At 43.1% G+C, this 15,281-nt stretch overlaps 1 protein-coding gene across 2 annotated transcripts in view; it reads left to right on the top strand.

Annotated features, from left to right (window-relative positions):
* The window catches only part of pitpnm3 (PITPNM family member 3), a 90,596-nt gene that overhangs the window by 19,963 nt on the left and 55,352 nt on the right, over positions 1–15,281 (top strand). For both annotated transcript variants that reach the window (XM_030109036.1, XM_030109035.1), the window contains exon 2: positions 4,803–4,895. The gene's annotated coding sequence lies outside the window, so the exon portion shown is untranslated. The remainder of the gene's footprint in view (positions 1–4,802; positions 4,896–15,281) is intronic.

The raw sequence follows: 15,281 nt of genomic DNA, 5'->3' as shown, positions 1-15,281 counted from the left end.
ACACTCACATCAGTACTTGTCTTTCCCGGAGCCTCGTCATTCAGCCTCCAGGGCGGGTGTGGAGGTCAGGGTTGAAGGCGCTGCAGGGGGTCAAGGATCACAGGAGAGTGGGAATCCATCCATCCATCATCCATGCAATTCAAGTCAGGGTCACAAGCCCAAAGCCCCTCAGGGTGGAAACACATGGACACAGTCGCAAACCTGTAATTAACCGTTTTAAGTTTTTGCACTGTGTGAAGGAAAAACATGCAAGCTCCATGCATGAAGACCCAGCCTGCACCAAGACCCGCTGCGAGCCACCACTCTGCAGCCTGCAGCCATATTTAATGCTGGATAGTTATGTAGAAGCGAAGTGCAGGACAGTTAGACTTGTTGCAATGAGCAGATTGATGTGTTTAAACGGCTCATTCTTCTGCTCATTAGAGGAAATGTCGACAGTCGTCTTAAAAGCTGCACGTTTGCCGTGGCTGCAATGTGAAAGGAAGATGTTTACTGCCAGAAAGCTTCCTGTGGATCAAAGTGCCGCAGAAGCTGTCTCCAAGCCTCCGCGAAGGAATAAAAACAATTTGGTCAGCAGAAAGTGCAGTATTTCTCCTAAATGGCACATTAACAGCGTAATAGCTCTAATATGGGGAAAATGTCACAATTTACTGACTCTGGCATTAAACTGCTGTCAGGATTTCAGAGGGAACCGAGGGATTGTTGAGCAAGAAATGCAGTAGAGTAGCTGTATATAACCGGCGTCAAAGCAGTGAATAAATAACTGAAGAGGAAGAGGACAGGAGCTGCTTTTTAAAGTGGTGGATTTAGTGCAAATGAAATTTGATTTAAATAGAAAGACTATGTTGTTGTGTACTCATGCAAATGATCTGCCTGAAGTAAGAACAAGGACTTTTCATGACTGCTCAGTGGCATAGCTCGTTCTGACGCAGGCGTAAATATTGAGTCATTCAGGGTTAACAAGCCACTCGTTGATGCAGAGTATATAATATCACAGAAAGTTCAGGAAGGCTCAAAGAATTTCATCGTTGCCATTATTAAATATATCGGAGCATAATCCAAATATCCCCATAAACATATTTAAACGCTGCATGTTGCCTGTAGAATTCTGTAAAAAAAAAAAAAATAAAATAAACTAATGAGGCCAAATAACACACAATCTTCTTTCCTATGCAGCCTTTCTGATTTTTAAGTTGCAGAGTTATATCTCAAGGATAAATGTATACGCTGACTCAACTTGCACAAAAATCACTGGCGTGTTTCCCCTGTATCTTCCATTTAGATGCAGCTGCGTCATATGTTGCTCAGACATGCTTCAAACTATTCAATCTTCAGTGCTCATGTAAAAACCTGTTTAAAAAAAATTAGATACAAACCTCACAACCTGATTCACTGCCTTGGTACGACCTCTAGTTTACCTCCAGCTTACCCTCTAGCCTACCCAGCAGGACTGGACTGTCGCAGTAGATATGGTTGCCTTGACTGTTTCATATGAGAAGCAGGAATTTCATCTTAAACTACTGCGTGGAGCCGGCCTCACAGGTGGAGTCGTGGTCAGCGCTCTGGCCTCGTCGCGAGGATGCTTTAAGTTGGTTTGGGTCGGGCTTGGAGTGCAGAGGACCTGCAGCTAATTGGCACGTTTGGACAAGAAGCTAAGTGCTCATAATTTAGAGTCAACAGGGATTGATTTAGCAAGGGATAAAGATACTGGTATTTATCAAGTCCAATAATCTATGGAGCGCTCGTACTCAGAAAAAGGTCCCTGATTCCACCCGGAGTGGTACGTAGCATTCTTTAATATTAATAACAAACTGTAACTCAAAATCAAAATGTCACGGTTCGGTGAAAGATAGTTCGTACAACACCAGCAGTTTGATCACATTGAAGCAGTCGAGCGAGCTGGTGTTTCGGATTAACTAGTTCCCCTGTTAACTGGTGGCCGCCTTCCTTTAGCGTCCGTTGTTGCTGATGTTAAAGCAGATGCTTAGAAGCCTGGCAGAAGTTCATGGCTGTCCTGACGAACACCGTTTAGCAACATTTAGAAATCACGTGTCAGAACGTCTGCGAGTCTGTTTTGGATGTTGCTCATTAGTTTAGCTGCTCAGCACGCAGCTCCAAGCCATGCTACATGCTAAACATGATTAAAGCATGACCGATACGCTCATCAGCCGTGAGCTAAGGCGTGTGGCGGCGCACCGCGGGCTCGCTCTATCGCTCTACAGTCTGCTACAGTATGCAAAGGGCAGTTCGTTCATCGAGGCTGTGTACTGCCCTGTGCATGGAGCATCGACGCAGAGGCTGTGTGGAAGTAGGTTTGCAGTACACGTAACCTGAATCAACACCGTGGCTGGAGCAAACATATACATAAACATAAACAATAAATGCGCCTTCGATTGAACAAAGTAGTGGAGACGATGGAAAGAATGGGTGTAGCATTGCTTAAAGAAACTGATCAATGTTTTCATGAGAGAAGGGTCAAGTTTTTTCAGGACTCGTCAGACAGGTGGTAATTCTAATAACATTTATCTACAAAAACCTTTTTCAACAGGCAAAGTGACGATCAGGTAGAACACTCAGATCAACACGCAGAGACAACAGCACAGAAGAACCGTCACATTACGGCGTACTGTATTGGAGAGAAGAAAAGATCAAGTAGGAGAGAGCGAAGCCCCGAAACACAGGGGGGGGGGGGGGGGGGTTAATGAGACACAGGTGGAGGAGATTAAGCTGCAGAGCAGTAATCAGCTAACAGGAGGAAACAAGGGCGGAGCCACACCTGGAACAGGAGGAGGCTGCATGTCAACATGAGGAAAACACAGCAGACAAGACTGTGTTCACACTGCAGTCCTGACACTCAGCTTCATGTTGATTCAGCTTCATGTTGACACTCAGCTTCATGTTGACACTCAGCTTCATGTTGACACAGTTTCATGTTGACACTCAGCTTCATGTTGACACTCGGCTTCATGTTGACACTCAGCTTCATGTTGACACTCGGCTTCATGTTGACACTCGGCTTCATGTTGACACTCGGCTTCATGTTGACACTCAGCTTCATGTTGACACTCAGCTTCATGTTGACACTCAGCTTCATGTTGACACTCAGCGTCATGTTGACACAGCTTCATGTTGATTCAGCTTCATGTTGATTCAGCTTCATGTTGACACTCAGCTTCATGTTGACACTCAGCTTCATGTTGACACTCAGCTTCATGTTGACACTCAGCTTCATGTTGACATTCAGCTTCATGTTGACACTCAGCTTCATGTTGATTCAGCTTCATGTTGACACTCAGCTTCATGTTGACACTCAGCTTCATGTTGATTCAGCTTCATGTTGACACTCAGCTTCATGTTGACACTCAGCTTCATGTTGATTCAGCTTCATGTTGACACTCAGCTTCATGTTGACACTCAGCTTCATGTTGACACAGTTTCATGTTGACACTCAGCTTCATGTTGATTCAGCTTCATGTTGACACTCAGCTTCATGTTGACACTCAGCTTCATGTTGACACAGCTTCATGTTGACACTCAGCTTCATGTTGATTCAGCTTCATGTTGATTCAGCTTCATGTTGACACTCAGCTTCATGTTGACACTCAGCTTCATGTTGACTCAGCTTCATGTTGACACTCAGCTTCATGTTGACACTCAGCTTCATGTTGACACTCAGCTTCATGTTGACACTCAGCTTCATGTTGACACAGCTTCATGTTGACACAGCTTCATGTTGACACTCAGCTTCATGTTGACACTCAGCTTCATGTTGACAAAGCTTCATGTTGACACTCAGCTTCATGTTGACACTCAGCTTCATGTTGACTCAGCTTCATGTTGACTCAGCTTCATGTTGACACTCAGCTTCATGTTGATTCAGCTTCATGTTGACACTCAGCTTCATGTTGATTCAGCTTCATGTTGACACTCAGCTTCATGTTGACACTCAGCTTCATGTTGACTCAGCTTCATGTTGACACTCAGCTTCATGTTGACTCAGCTTCATGTTGACACTCAGCTTCATGTTGATTCAGCTTCATGTTGACACTCAGCTTCATGTTGACTCAGCTTCATGGTGACACAGCTTCATGTTGACACTCAGCTTCATGTTGACTCAGCTTCATGGTGACACAGACACGGCTTCTAGTCATTCTGTCTTTCCAGAGATGGAAAAGAGAAAAAGGGAAAACCTTCTAATGAGTTCAAAGGAACAACATTTGAACTTTGATCCAGTTCTGTTGAGCTGAATTAAAATGCCTCCAATTATTGCTTTGTTGAGTTTATTAACAGAAGCCTCAGTAGAAATGACTTTATGTTTTTGTGAGCAGACTGTTATTCTCGATCTGAATTCATTTGCGATTCCCGAGTGTTTTCAGCGGGTTTTCTTTCTTTATCTGCGTACTTGAGATTGAATATTGTGAACAAATGGAAAGTGTTCTAAATCCCTTTTCATCCCCGCTCTTGTATCAGGAGGTCATAAAAACACAGGCTGGCTTTCTCGCCGAGGCATTCAGGTGTGCCGTGACACCACTCACAGGGAAAAGTCCATTTGAGTCTCCTCACCTGCTGCGACACTTGACAGGCCATTTATCCGCACCCTCAGACATTCACACCGTCTTCTAAATAAAGATTTTAAGAGCAATCATTCAGCTAGCAAAACAATTTGAATGAAAGGTAGTAAAAAAAAAAGAAATCTAAATATGCACCCTTTGCCCTCTGGTTTATGTGATTGATGGCACGACCCTGCCTGTCACTGGAGAGTCTGATATCTGGTTGTTTTTTTGTCTTCCTGTGATTCACAGGCTCACGAAAGCACAGTGGCACTCACTGGTGTCTGCAGAACATCGCGCAGGAATCCGTTGACAGCTCTGATGAGGAGTTCTTTGATGCCCGAGGTGAGTGTTGCATTTTAATGTCCTAACTTTCTCCCACTCTCTAGTTTTCTGTGTCCGCCGTTTCTTTAACACGCTTCCTCTCAGAGATCACCTGAAGTGTAATACCAATAATTTAACGTCTTTATCGTGTTTTCAATGCAGCTCTATGCTGACTGAGGGTTTGCAGCAATTTGAGTCTAAACCAATCAGTCTGCTTCACTCTTTTAAAAGCCAGCTGCATTGATTGAAGTCAACATTTGTCATATAACATCCATCAGTTCCAAACAGTGACATAGACATCCAGACGAGTGTGACTGACTCCTGCAGGCAGTTTAAAGTCACCAAGGAGCCTTTAATGCATTTTTTTGGACTGTGAGAGAAAACCCATGCACAGGGAGAACATGCAAACTCACAGACAGGCTCCCAAGGTTAAAAAAAACAACAGCAACTATTTCCCCAATGAGGAGAGAGTCCAAAGATTGTATGCCTGATCTGTTTCCTTCATATTTATTGTTTTATATTTCATGGTGTTGAATGATAATGTCTGTTTTTATGAAGGAGCTTTTAACAAGTTTACGATGTAAAAACAACCACAATTAAAATAAAATAAAACTAAACAGTAAATAATTTAATAGAGAGTAAAAGAATATAAAATAAAAAGAGGTCAGAAAAATTAAACTAGCAACATTATATATTCACATTTTTTTCCCGAGAACATGATTAAAGAGTAGATTATTTTTTCAATCATATTGTTGACTCTGTGAAACACTTTGCGACTCATGTCTGTGAAAAACGTCTTAATGATAAATTAGCCTCTTAAATTTGACCTAACTATTCATATTTTTTGCTCCTGCGATTTGTAGGAAGTGAGTAAAACCACAAGCCAGTCAGTAATCACTCAAAAGGCCCCAGAAAACTAGAATAAATGTAGCTTAATAGCATGAATACAGCCTTATCTGCATGGACAGAGGATTAAAAAACCCTCAACAAGACTCAGAACAAATCAGCATGTCGAGGTCGCCATTATCATTTTGGGGGAAAATAGGCCAAAGAGAGTTTAAGTCTGTGATTTTGCAAGAAAAACAAGAAATTGACTTTTCGGCATCTGGCAGTGACGTTGGACTTTATTCAGGCGGAGCCGAAACTCGTCTGAAGAGCTTAACAGGATTATGGAGAAACTATGAATAACAATGTGTGCTGAGGAGGAAGCTGAAAGCCGAAGAGATCTGATGCACTGGACACCAGAAACATATACATTTAAATAAAGAAAAGGCATCTCTTCCTTCTCTGAACACATTCTGTATGAAAAGTCTGAGAGACTCTCAGCATGTTGACCAGAGTTGCTTCTCCATTGATTCCTGCATCCAGAATAGAAACCAGAGGCTCGTTTTGCAGAAGGACAGAGAAAAGACTGTAAATAAGCTGTTAAATGCTTTAAATTCTTTCAGAACATAACTTATCAGTACAGAAGTCTGAGTTTACTCTCATTCTGACTTTGAACCGTTTCATTTCCCCTTTTGCACCCTGAAAAAAAAAAAACACACAATTTGAAATCATAGTTCCCATTTCTATTTATTTATTTATCCAATCCAGCTAAAAGATCACATTCATTAGAGGAATTCATGAGCTCTTCGCTGCTTGTTTGGTTTTCTGCTTTGGGATTTCCTCAACTATGTGAAGGTCGACCTCCAACATTGTTTTTTTTTTCTCGTTTTTTTGCTGTAGCGAGCTCGCTTCATCACATATTTCTCCAAGGATGTTGTATTTTTCCATCGTTGCTCATGAATGAATTTTCCCTCATTTAGAGACTGAACAGAAACCACGGCAGTCATTAGGTTCCTGCTACGGTGGGATTAACACTCACAACCGTGTTGTTACAGCGACAGAATCGCCTCAACAGCAGCAACAGCTCATGCAAATTTAATTGCAGCTTTAAAGCACATTGTCCTATTTATAACAGCAGTGAAAAAAAGCCTGGTACCTGCTGTCTGGCTCGTCTGGCTGCGCAGGTAGTAAACACCAGCAAGGATAGGGGTGATTTAAAGCAATAACAGTCTGATTATATTCTAAATTTTGTCAGTTGAGCTACATGCAGCATTACTTTCTGAGTAAATGTAATATTTATCTCATTAGTTTTAAGTCAGAGCGGATGGCCTGTTCCAGTTCTGAAGGGCTCCAGACAGCAGGTAGTAAAGTCCCGACAATGAAAAAGGTTCGTTAGTCTTTTTTTATTTGAAGTCCAGAGATCACAGATAGAGCTGGAATGAATATATCACATAATAAAGAGGAGCTTTATGGCGTTCCTGCGGCTGCCGCTGTGGGGTGATGGTTGTAACGGGTGAGATCTCACTCCAGGAGCGAGTGTGATGCCAGAACAAGTGTGTGCGTTGCAGACGTGCGGTCGCTCCTTCTCGTTATCCTCTCGTCGGCTGGAGCCACCCTCAGTATTTATCCAGATATTAGGCCGTCTGGAAATAGACGCACTTGAAAACATGTCGGACTGATCACCTTCACCCAGGAGTTCATCAAGCGATGAAGAGCGTCCTTCTCCCCTCAATTACCCTCTTCAAGAGACTGACGCTGGAGATACTCGTCAATTAAGTTTCAGTGTTATAATTTGTTCCTTTTTTTTTTTTTTTTTTGCACAAACCCTAAATATATCTTTTCTTCTGTTCAATAATGAAATGACTCAGCGGGGAACAGACTGAAGGACATCTGAAGTGTCCATTTCTTCTTTCTTTTAATAGCGTATATAAGACGATCTCAGTGTGAGAAAGGCTCTGTGTGGACTTGTATAGGTTTTGTCATTGTGCTCTGTCATTCACGTTCACATTTATTTATCCATTTCCAATCACTGTCTTTGCTTCCTCCTTCCAAAAGGGAAAAAAAAAAGCCACTTTAGCAGCACCCGGTTGTGGAACACATTAAATATTTATTCCCCCCACAGCTGTGGCGGAGGCAGGGCCGTGCATTACTCTCCCTGCATTTTGTGCGACCGGCGTCGAGGCGGCTATCACTGCGAAGGAATCGCTGGAGGGAGAAGATAACATGTGTCTGTGTTGTACGTGAACAGATGTGTCTCATCACTTCGCTCGCTGCGGCTCCAGGTTCCACTCTGAGCCAGGAATCATCTCCTCCAAGCGTGGAGGGAGGCGGCGGCGGCGGCGGCAGAGGCTGGAACGCCACGTTACGGGCCGCCGTGTTTCGTTCGCTGCCGTCGATTGATTGCAACAGCAGGAAATGTGTTGATTTAGCATGCAAATTCAATGAAATGTAGGCACTTGTACATCCAGCAGTGTGGTATTGGAAAAAAATAAGATAAATCTGCTCCAGATTACCTGCCAGTTTATCTGTAACGCCGCCCCGCTCTGCTGGACGAGGAATCGGAATTTAATCACAAACTGGAGACACGTGGCGGACCGTTATCAGCCACGACTCCTACACATTATATATGCTGTGAGGAGACGGAGATGTGATCTGACAGAAGAACGCTCTGCGCGCTTAAAAAAAAAAAATTCTACTAAAACTAAGTACAAATGTCAGTAAGAAAAAAAAAAAGAAAACTGAACAAACATTTTGGATGCTTTGAAACCTTGTTGTGAAAGGAGTACAGAGCTACTGGAGTTTTAAATCCTGATTGAAAACTAAAGCTTTTTTCACTTTTTTTGAGTCGAAAATACATACTTTTGAAATTAGTTAGAAATCATTCCTTTTTCCCCACAAAATGTTTAAATCGATTGAAATTGATCTTGCTTTTAAAATCACTATGAAATATGCAAAAATCTGAATTCTGTTTTCTGAAATTAATGCATTTCGTAGTTTTCATTCTGAGCCTCAAACTAAAAGCTTTGTCGGTGGATGTGCTCCACCATGTTTCTGTCTTTGATAAGCAGTGATCATCAAAGATGATTATTAATTATTAAAAAAAAAAAGAAGTGGGATGCGTCGGTCTCAAAAAATGTACTAAAGTGGTGGAATCTGTAAATATAAAGGTGGATTAATAATTAAATTATTTACAGTTACCAAAGTTACAGTGAAGCAGTTAGTTTGAGCTCTGTGTGGTTTTAGGGTTATTCATGTATTCTCTCTCTCAGCTGTACTGGTTAAGATTGCAGTCGATAAAGTTCCATTAGTTTTGCTTTGGAAATAACCTTCAGATGATTGAAGGTCAGAGCTGTGTGCTGCGGCATTTCCAATTCCTCCACACTGGTCATTTAACCAAACAGTAGACAATTTTGACAGTGAATCCAGTCAATGACTGTGATTTTATTAAATTCAACAAATCAGGCTTTCCTTTTTATGAATAAATATGTAAGAAAACATTCATTCCCATGAACGTCTGTGACGACGAAGGGACTTGCTTCCTTCCTCTGAAGCATCAGTGTGATGATGGATGGATGCGACTGGTCCCAGCTGCCACTCTGCTCCGTCGCTCTGATGCGGAGTTTCCAGTAGAAACTGTTTCTGTTGAAGGATGTTGCTCGTGTGAACAGCAGGCGTCCTCCCTCACATTCAGATCTATTTGATCGAGTTTTCTGGCCTCCTCTTTTATCTTCGGATGTTTTCTATCTATCTTCTAATTGGATTATTTGCTGGCTTCTTCTGTTGATACAAACAAATCACATCTCACTTTGCCACTTTGCACCGATGCCCGGCGTCGGGCTTTGTGGCAGGCCAGTATTTTTGAGGTATTATGTTGTGCAAACCCTGGATTATCCCTTCAAGTAGCATGAAAGCATGGCTGCTGGGCCCATCTACAAAGACGTTTCTTGAGAAGGAGCGCCAGCGGAAGATGAAATACAACAAAGCAAGTTTAATGTAGCCAAAGAGAAAAAGGAAACAAGACGAGACAGGAGAGGAGAAAGAGGGTTATTTATTTATTTATTTTTCTTGTGGTTGCCGTGTCACTTTATTCCCTGAGCTCAGGGAAGGTGAAGCTGTGTCCTGCATACTTTCCTGAAGATAAACACACGCTTGGTCTCTCCCTAAATGGGAAGCAGAGCCAGACGGTGAGGCTACAGCCTGCTGTGGCTGTTCTCCATCAGCGGCACGGCGGTGACTTTTAAGAGTCTTAACCTCCTAAAACTGCTCTGCTTGGTTCTGTTTACTTCTGCCATCAGTGATTTAGAGGTGGTGGAGCACAGGGGGAAATACAAGGACAAGACTTTGTCTACATTTAACACCATATTTAATGCAGTGAGCGCGACACCTGTTCAGTCTTTAATCCTTTTGTTCTGTGTTCAGTGTTTGGTTTGTTACTGAGGTATTCAGCCAGTTTACTGTGAAGTGTTCCGCCATTTCTTCTACTGATTAGAAGAAACGGCATTAATAGGACGGACTGGATGTGTAACAGTTTTTTTTCACAGCAGCAGCAGTCATTGATTCGGAGTCTTGTTTTGCCACCGGACCTCAGAAAATCTTTGACAGCCTTTAGATAGACGGCTGAGTTTTCTGTTAGCGGCATCGGATCATCAAATCACAGTTTTCCAGCCATTCTTCTGTCATCCAAAACCACTTTGTGCCGAAATCTTTTCCATTTGACTCTGAGGGGAAAAGACACCGGGGACGGGTCGTGTTTCCCTCACAGGCAGAGTGAGAGTCACACACACTCACAGTCGAACAGCATGTCTTTATCTTGATGGAGGAAGAGAAGCGCTGCAGGCACAGGGAGAACATGCTGTACTGATGATACGCAGTGGATGTATAGCTGCATTTGAACTGGAGGGAACGTTTTCGATGCTCTCAGACATGCTGGGATGCTGTGTGGTCAGTTTGCTCTGAGATTAGTGTTATTTTGTATTGTGACAGCGGTATGAAACGGCGAGGAGTTAAAACCGGAGTGTTTTCCTCTGTCCTCATTAGGACGGACGCCCAGCGTCGGCTCCTGTCTCTGGCTCTCACACACACACACACACACGCACACACACACACACACAGATCATCATCTAACTGCAGCTGTTGACTGACTGACTTTATTTGAAGTGGATATAATTTGGAAACATAATTTTTTTGACAGATTTTACATGTATTAAATGATATTTTACTTTCATTTAAGCTCTTAAACTTGGACACCGTAAAGCAAAAACTATATAGAAGAACAGAATATTTGAAATTCATGTTTTTATTCTGTTAAGAAACTGTTATATAACAGTGGGGACAGTTTTTTTTTTACAGGCGTTGTGGTCAGAAATATCTTCACAAACTTGTCTGGAGCAAGAAAAACAGAGACAGTGTCTGGCTTGTAACTGTGCAATGTCTTTACACGATCTGAGAGAAAACTTTATGGTCGTGTTAGTTAGCCTCCAACCCACGGCACCGAAACTCCAGAACCTCTCATCATTCTGGATGTTTTACAGACTGTGCAGGATGTAACTGTGATCGTTTTAAAGCTGCATATTTCTTGTGTTTTTGAGTCATTTTCTGAACATCCTCTTATTAGTCTATTTTTTTATTTTTATCCACCATTACTCTCATATTTTAGAAAGTTTTAGCAGTGACAAAGAGCTCGGTTAGAGTTACTCTCTACTGACACCATGATTTACATTTTACATCCTTTGTCAATCCAGATATTCTGTATTGATCCCTGGTGGGACGTTGTTGTGTTGGAGTCTATATTTACACTATGAGAGCGGTTTCTTCTACAACAGACTTTACATTGTAATGAATTCAAACATAACTTCAAGCTCTGCACGGTTTTCCCCTTATCAGTGATACCAAATGACACCGCTGTGCCTCTCTCTGTAAAATATAAGATCAGATATTCAGACCGGTGACGTCCTCATTTGGTTTTGTTTCTGATGAAAAGTGAGTGTTGCTCCGTCGCTGTCAGCCCAGGCTGTGTGGAGGCAGCACAGCTGTTTGCCGGCTGGTTTCATGCTGTCTTATCTGTAGATCGGCTCTTCTGACATGTGCACAGCTGCCTCCAGCACACACACACACACACACACACACTCACACTCCTGGAGCTGGCCTGCAGAGCTGATGAAAACAGAAGTGTCGTCACGGACAGATCGACATCGAAAAGAGATTTCCAGTAAAGATCTGGTTTGGCTCTGTGACCGCTCCATCTCCACGGGCGCTGTTCATTTTCCACCCGTAGCAGAGAAGTTTCAACTTCATCCACAAATCAGAAGCTTTTGAATGAAACAGATTAAGAGGAAGAGATTTGAAGCTGGACTCGGCACAGGAAGTTTTTCTTTCAACAAGACAAAACCGTGGAGGTTTTCCATCCAGAGGCAGAGAACGTCATGATTTATTCCCTCAGTCTGACGCTGCCTTCACTCAGCAATGCGTGGGTGTCTGGATATTGCCGTCTTCTCAGCACTGTGTTGGATGAGTTTAGCTGATGGCGTCACGTCGGCGTCATCAGCTGGAATAAAAGAGGAAAAGCTGTGCGGATGTTTCATCAGGTTAAACCTACCCGTCCAAACCATGTGTGTGTGACTGACAGAAACAAGGTCAGCTCAGCTCCCGGGAGCCAGCTGACATCTCTTATTGGCTGTTTGTTTCTATATCACAGCGTACGACGGAGAAGCTGCTCTTTGTGGTGTATCATCCTCACGAATCGCTGCTGCTGCAGCAGGTCACACGAGCCTCGGCGTGTCAGGCTGACGAATTGTTTACCATATTTCTGTTGGAGCGTCAGGGCTGTGTTTGGTTTAATGAAGTGTTTCGGTCTTTTCTGACATGCTGTGAAGTTCACTTCCTCTTTTTCCCTCATTCACAGTATAAACTCCATTCCACTCCATTTTGTCCATTAAAAAAACCCCTCCTTTTTTCCATATGTTTCTTTTATCTTACTGCAAATAACTTCTTCTCTAGAGTATTAATAATCACATTTAAAAATTCAGCCCTGCTTCTACCAAGCTGAACGTTATGTCTGAATCTCTGCAGTTAAGTCACGCTCAAAAAAATGCTTTTTCGTTACTTTTACTCTTTCTACTACAGATTCCTCATCGCAAAAATAATGTATTAGGATGATTTAAGCCTTATGAGTGGAAAAAAAAATAAAGAGATTCCCGGTACAATGAGTATTTCAGTGGGCGCCGTGTCGGGGGTTAAATCAATAATCGCACACGGCTGAAGCTGATAGAGAGCCGGCTCTGGTTCTGTAGTGGGTAATGACGGCCGAGAGGAGAGGCCGTGACCACCCAGCAGACCCCTCTGCTCTTCACACTCACTCACCGTCCGGCCTCACCGCCGTCTGCGGGCCTTTCATATCGCTCTTCTCTTACAGCGGCAAAACATCGGGGGGGAAACACTTCACACCCTCTCCAGAGATTTAGGAACCAAAATGACTCGACTCGGATTGGGGAAAAAAACTCAAGAACGGAATCACTTCTCTTAAATGCTGCTTCTGGGTCTGTATTTAATGTTCCCTCACACCCTGCTGGAGGATGAAACGCTGCTGAATCTGAATGTGATTCCAAGTAGAGACGGGCTGAAAGAGTGTCTCTTCCTCCGTGTTTGACTGAGTGTTATTGTCCTTTTTCTACATGTTTGATCCATCCGTTCTGTTTGTTCCCCACAGTGACAAGTGGGAAACCTTCTTCTGTCATTTTTAATTAAAAGCAACACAATTTTGTGCACAAAGCAAATAAATCATCTCCCTCTTTGCCAGGAAAGTGGCAAACGAACCGCTGCATTGTTTCATTGATGTGAGCTGCTGACAAATTTGCTGCATGTTAATCCGGATTTGTTATTTACTGACGCGAGTTTGAACGAGGAGGGGAAGCGACCGACCGAGCCTGGACGAGCGTGCGTGGCGTTGGCCGCTCCTGCCTGGGCTGCAGTAATAAACGGCCTCTGGATGTGAATTGCATCTGTATTCAAGGACGACACACACATTTATCGTGAGGCTCCCATCTTGCTGTCATAACCGCTCCGTTATCTGTGGATCTTTGGTGGAGTCAGTGATGACTGCCAGTGAGAGGAGCAGCGCATGCTGTGTCCGTTGTCTCAGAGCTTCTCCACTTTGGACAGGATGAAGATTTAGTTTCAGACTCGGCGCTCTGGAGATGAATTGCGCTGTTGGGTGGTTGTCTTCACCTGGCGGCTGTGGTTTATATCTGGCCTCTTCGGCGTTCCTGGTTCAGTCTCTCTAGAATCCAACGCTCCTGTGATCTCCTGGACTTTGGTATTTTGAGCTTATGGATTTTGTAATAGAGACGAGTTTCAATTCCACCGCCTGACATTTAGAGTCCGCTCCCAGGCCGAGCCCAGCAGGGTTTGAGACGCACGTTTTGTGTTTGTGTCTCACCTCGCCTAATTCAACACTTCAGCCCAGTTACAAGGTATTTCATGGACAAGTAATATTCAGCCTGCCAACTGGTGACCTTCAGAGGAGCCCGTCTGAAAATCGGAGACATATTTGGACCCTGGAGCAGCTTTTTGCACAACGTTAATCCATCATCTTCATCTCTGTTTCATTATGTCGCATTTCTAATGTTCATTTCTTCCTTTCTCTCATGTCTCATATCGCATATCTCTCCCATCTCATCTCTTGTAATAACTGCTTAATTAGTGACAAGTTGCAGTTTTTACGATGGCAACTAAATAGAGGTCCAAGGAAACTCAGACGAGAGGCGTGGGAGCTGTTGATAATCAGGCTGAATATTACCTCCAACACGTGGATGATTGCAGCTTTTCATCCCCGGAGCAGAGGAGGCACATGGGATACACCTGAAGCTGCTCACAGATTGGAATATTTGCTCAGTATTGATTTGTAGCTCCATAACATGCATCATTTATTCTCGGCTTTAACCTAGAAGTCAGATGATTTCAGCCCTGAAACACACTGTGGACTGATCACAAACTGAAATTAAAGAGTCACGTTTTCCATCCACCTGAAAATTAAGCTGATCCTCCGAATGGTCCCAGCACAAGACGCCTCCAGACAGTTCTTACTTACCTGTGTTTCTGCAGCAGATTGACCGTCTGTTTATTGGTGTTTCACAGTATTTTTTAACCTCATGAGGGGAATTCAAATAGGAGATTACCTGTGTCCAGCCTGTCTGCTTCACATAAATAAGCTTAATAGAACAGTGGTTTGACATTTAATTCTGCTGTGGAGATTCGGCTCCATCTCATTTCCTCTCTGCTGCACCGTTCGTTTTTCTGTAAGTGTCACTTTTTGAAGGAATAACAAGACGGCAACAATCTCCACTGGCTTTTAGCGGCTTTAACAAAATGTGTGATCTGATCCGGGTCTTAGCTCCGTGTTTTATGCATTGTTAGGGTTGTTTTTTCCTCTGCACACACACTGCGCTGTCTGATACATTTCAGATGCTTTTTAAATCAGAGCACATCATAAACTCAGCTGAGCTTTGTGGAATTGCTTGTAATAGCGTTGCCGTAATTACTGTTCAGAACGTAAGTGAAGCAGCAGCTTCTCCTCTGGCTGTCGGG

The sequence above is a fragment of the Salarias fasciatus genome, chromosome 14 (assembly GCF_902148845.1).
Source record: "Salarias fasciatus chromosome 14, fSalaFa1.1, whole genome shotgun sequence".
Taxonomy (NCBI): domain Eukaryota; kingdom Metazoa; phylum Chordata; class Actinopteri; order Blenniiformes; family Blenniidae; genus Salarias; species Salarias fasciatus.
The sequence above is the reverse complement of the archived record's forward strand: the minus strand, read 5'-3'. Positions and strand labels throughout refer to the sequence as shown.